The 5421-nt window shown below is 40.9% G+C and overlaps 1 pseudogene; it reads left to right on the top strand.

Annotated features, from left to right (window-relative positions):
- The first annotated feature begins 1759 nt into the window (after positions 1-1759).
- LOC149248451 (secreted RxLR effector protein 161 pseudogene) lies at positions 1760-2104 on the top strand (annotated as a pseudogene).
- Positions 2105-5421: the final 3317 nt, after the last annotated feature.

Below are 5421 nucleotides of genomic sequence, written 5' to 3'. Positions count from 1 at the left end.
TGCCCATGCATTCACTTGGGGTACATCTTTATTACATCACCTTCATCGACGACTTCTCAAGGAAGACATGGATATACTATTGAAGCACAAGGATAAGGCATTCAACATATTCAAGGAGTTCAAGGATTTGGTTGAAAATCATACAGGGAAGAAAATAAAGATCTTTAAATCCGACAACGATGGGTAATACATCTCAAATGAATTTAGAGACTTTTGTAAGAAGGAAGGAATTAAGAAGGAGACCATTGTGCGCTACACTGTCGAGCAAAATGGAGTCGCTGAGAGAAAGAACAAGTCCATTGTAGAATATGCATGAGCTATGCTCCATGATCAAAAGATGCCAAAGTTTCTTTGGGCTCAAGCAACAAACACAACAGTATATGTTCAAAACAAGTTGTCTCATAAAGCTTTGGACAACAAGACTCTCGAAGAAGTATTCGCAGGTGTCAAGCCTGATATTGGTCATCTCTAGATTTTTGGCTGCCTCATATACTTCCATGTGTCGAAGGACAAAGGAAACAAACTAGAATCTACATGAAGGAAAGGTACGTTTATTGGATATAGTGAAAATTCTAAAGCATTTAGAATATATATTTTTGGTCAAAGGAAAGTTGAAATTAGCAGGGATGTAACATTTGATGAAGATGTTGCCCTTAGAAAAGAAAGTGACCTCCCTCTGCCTCCTACTCTTGAAGACAAGAGTGATGATATGGATATACTAGAAGGTCCTTCTATGCCTGAATCTAAGAAGGACATCATTGATAATCCCATGGAGCCTATGGACCCTTTGGATCCTCCTCCATGCGATCCCCCTGCAAGGAAAAGACCACTTTGGCTCAAGGACACATTACAAGATGTTGAGAAACATGTTTTTTCTCGTGGAACTTTTAGGGAAAGAAAGAAGCCATGCAGGTACCAAGCATATGTTGTAGCTATGAGCAATATGATTCAAGCTGAACCAAGTACCTTTGAAGAAGTCGTGAAGGAACAAGTCTGGAAGGATGCAATGACCGAAGAATATGAGTCTATTATGAAAAATGATGTATGGGATATTATGCCAAGACTGAAGGGAAGATCTATGGTAACCTCCAAATGGCTCTATAAGATCAAGCATGGGGTTGATGGAAGCATCGAAAAATACAAGGCAAGGTTCGTAGCCCGTGGATTCTCTCAAAAAGAGGGAGAAGATTACGATGATATATTTGCTCCTGTGGCCTGATATACAACCATTTGTTCGATAGTAACCCTTGCTACAAGTCAAGGATGGACTCTCCATCAAATGGATGTGAAGACCGCTTTCTTACATGGCTTGATGCAAGAAGAAGTGTATGTAGAACAACCTCTAAGATTTGAATTTTATGACAGGAAGACCCATGTATGTCGATTGAAGAAAGCTCTCTATGGATTGAAGCAAGCCCCCCATGCTTGGTATGCTTGTATCAACAGTTACTTGATAAAGCTGGGATTCACAAGGAGCAATGTTGATCCAAACTTGTACTTCAAAACAATCCAAGGTATGCCTCTCATTTTGGTATTATATGTTGATGACTTATTCATGACAGGTGCAGACCCTCTCATTCTAGAATGTAAGAGGAAGTTGGCTTCTAAATTCGAGATGAAAGACCTTGGTTTGATGCACTATTTCTTGGGACTAGAAGTATGGCAAAAACTAAGTGAGATTTTCCTTTCACAAGGAAAATATGTTGTGAAACTACTAGAGAGATTTGGCATGGTTGAGTGCAAGTCCTTGCCTACACCTATGGAGATGAATTTCAAGAAGTTGTGTGGAGAAGTTGCTGGACCGGACCTAGCAAACCCTTCTGAGTATAGACAATTGGTTGGTGCTCTGATGTTTCTCGTAAATACTCGCCCCGACATATGTTTTGCAGTTAACACCTTGAGCCAGTTTATGACCGAGCCTCACCATGTACATTGGGTCGTTGCCAAGCATGTATTGAGATATCTACATGGGACTATTAACCTTGGACTGAGATATGTTGTTGGTAATGTTAGATTACATGGATACATAGATGCAGATTGGGCAGACAATGTTGTCAACAGGAAGAGTACTTCAGATGTTGTATTAGTTTGGGATTTGCAATGATATCATGGATGAGCAGGTCGCAGAAATCCGTAGCCGTTAGCACTATTGAGGTCGAGTATATTGCAACTAGCCTTGCGAGTTGTGAAGCAATCTCGTTGAGGAAGTTCTTTGGAGAGCTATTTGAGCAGGTTTTGGACATGACAGTTATCTATTACGACAACAAGAGTGGGATTCGTTTGTCAGAGAATCATGTTTTCCACGACAAGTCCAAGCATATCGAGATCGGCTATCATTTTATCCGAGACATGGTGCAAGGAGGAGTTGTGAGACTTCTTCAGATTTTGGCAAATGAGCAGATAGCCGACATCCTCACCAAGCCTTTGCCGAAAGGGAAGTTCTTGGTCTTCATGGAGCAGCTTAGACTGTTTGAGAATCAAGATGACCCTTTCAAATAAGAGTCTGGATTGATCAAGAACACTGAGCAGTGCTCTTCCCCCCCTGGTGGAGCTCCCAGGTTGAGGAATGGAGTTATAGGGATCCTCGGGACGAGAGACCTTTGACCAATAGGATGTTGAGACCTAGAATCCCCCTAGTCAGAGTATGCCCCAGTTAGCATCCTGCCCACTCTGTGGGATAATCTCTCCCAACTAGCCAATGGGTTGAGGGACTTGGGATAGAGTGTGATCCCTACCCCTTGCAGTAGGTGGATCTCGCCCAAGTTGGTGGATGCATGTGTTCTAACATCTAACTCTTCAGGGTTAAGATGGGTAATCAAGGACAATAGGGTAGTAGGGTAGAGTGTGATACTTACGTTGATCTCACCTATTGTCAAAGACTTTGGGATAGAGTGTGATCCTTATGCTTGGGGTGGGTTGGTCTCGCCCATTGTCATTGGTTCTGAGTGGTAGCCTTGGCTCCCGACGACGACGATGATGATGATTCTGGGTGGTAGCTGAGTCTCCCCGATGGTGATAGAGATAGGGTGGTAGCTAGAGCTCCCCTGCAGCATTTCTTCTTCTTTAGATTCGAGAATGTTCAACATGAGATGAGCAGAGACAAGCAGAGATGGTACATGATGATAGGATGACATGATGATCGATGGACAAATATTGATAGGTGGAATTCTCCCTAGTTGAGAGGAAGTGTTAAATTATGCAAATAGGGTCAAATTCCACTTTGGACAGCTCATTTAATGGAGATAATTATTGCATTAAATTCCTCTTTTGAAGAGGACCAAAATCAACCTAAAGACCACTCAAATCAGACAAAGAGAAGCGTGTTTTTGAATTAAAACCCACTCATGTGCAAATTATCAAGGTCAGCTTCAACATCATGTAGCCTCATGAAACCCAATCGACATGTCTTTTCACCCTCATCGATTGATATAAATACAAGAGACCTTCATCCTCAGTTGGCAGTGGTACTTCATCAACTCATAACACATCTTCTCTCTCCTCTTCCTATTGGTTCGTACAGCTCAGAAGTGGAAGGCTTCTCTCACACGTGCAAAGGACAGGTGGTTGACTCTGATTGGGCTGAGTTGCAGGATGTTGACCAGCATTGACTTGGGTGAAGTAGACCTCCTTTGACTGCGTTTTTGGGTGGAAAAGTTTGATTTCTCTAGGCTGCATTGAAGGACACACAAAAACGAGGAATTCTGAGCAGTTTGACAGGGACTGACTTTCTGGTCTGACCGCAGAAAATTGCAGACTGTAACAGAGAATGCTCTCTCCTTTGGCCGAGATTGACTAAGGTTTTGAGGGCTGTTTTTGGGCTAACGTTGACCTTCATTCGAGACCGCATTTGATTTCTTTAGAACGAGCTGCTGAAAAGTTTTTTTGACTGTGGAAAGTTGACTGGTTAGGGCACATACTGCTGCTGTTGACTGAGACAGATTTGCACTTGAGTTGACTCTTGTTGACTCTCCTTTTTTGGATAGTTGATTGGATATTGGATATTGGATGATGTACTCTTTCTCTGCTGAACATTTGAAGACAATCTTATAGAAGAAGATTTGCGAGGGTTTTCCCCATAGTGGGTTTTGCCCTGGTCATTGACCAAAATTTGTCTAGTCTCTTGGCTGTCTTTCATCGTGCATTTGTTTAATTGTTCTATCTACTATTGCTCTACTGCCATTGGATAATTGAAGAAGTGAAATTGTTAAATTGGATGCTATTGGATATTGTTGAAGTGATAGTTGCAGCATAGAACAAATTGACGAAAAAATAACACATGTAAGTGAACTGAATGGAATCACTCCAGAGCGCTCCAAAAGCTTTCCATGAATACTTATCCCCTCTTAATCTGTGCTTGCCAGCATTCAATTGCAATGTAGTAATGTACCCTTCATACTGAAGAATTAAGAGCCACTGGATATTTGTTACCCACATCATTTGTAGATATTCAATCCATGAAGCTGTATGTGGCATTGTAGCAATGTACTGGCACCATAACTGTAGATATGGGTTCTTACTAAAATGTCAGAGCAGGGCATTCAACAAAGTACCCACACTATTGGTAGAAGTTCAATCCATGGAGCTGTAGATGGAGTTGTAGCAATGCACATGAAATGCAGGGATCAAATTCAACACCAACTACAAATGAATATGGGTCCTTCACCAAAATGCCAGACTGGGGCATTCAAGAGAGGTACTTCATCCAAAATGTATTGATTTTTTTAACACCTGATACCCAGTGATAATGATGCATGACTGCACTTGAATGTCTCTGTGAACATGTAATATTGTAACAGTCAACATGCCTCATTCTATCCAATTCCTAGATTTAAGCCTGCAGTTGTAACAGTTTTGGAGGTAAAGGGACCCTGCTATTAATTTTCTTTGGACATGAAGAACAAAAATGAACCTTCTGAATGCCTCCATTAATGCAACATAAAACCTGCAGCCTGAATATTATAGGTCCTCCCAAGCAAATTTAATGTGAATGTTTAAATACTTGTGTAATAACTTACTAACCACATGAGAAACTTGCATAGAATCTTCTTCCTTTGATGTTTCAACCATCACGATAGCACTGAAAATTTTACCATTAGTAGCATTGCCTTTTAAATCAAACATTGTACACATTGTAATATCTCCTACGCAGTCAAAAGCCACAAAACAGGAACTTCGTTTGACAATGCACACCCACAAATAGACTCCATGCTCATTTACTTTATCAAAGGAAACTGTCTTTAGGATAAAATTTAACGTTCTATGGTGAATAATTCAACACGTTACTAGGAAGGTCTATCATGATTGCAAGGGAAACTGCACTCTCAAGACTCGTGCAATAAGCTCTAAACATGATACAAAAAGCAATGGGAAACACACCAACACTGAACTAGAAAAAGACTGAACTCAGATACAAACTAATAA

This window comes from Pinus tabuliformis, chromosome 7 (genome assembly GCF_031772625.1).
Source record: "Pinus tabuliformis cultivar Carrire ecotype Pingquan chromosome 7, CPIR1, whole genome shotgun sequence".
NCBI classification, from domain to species: domain Eukaryota; kingdom Viridiplantae; phylum Streptophyta; class Pinopsida; order Pinales; family Pinaceae; genus Pinus; species Pinus tabuliformis.
Note: the sequence above shows the minus strand (reverse complement) of the source record. Positions and strands in the feature narration are given on the sequence as shown.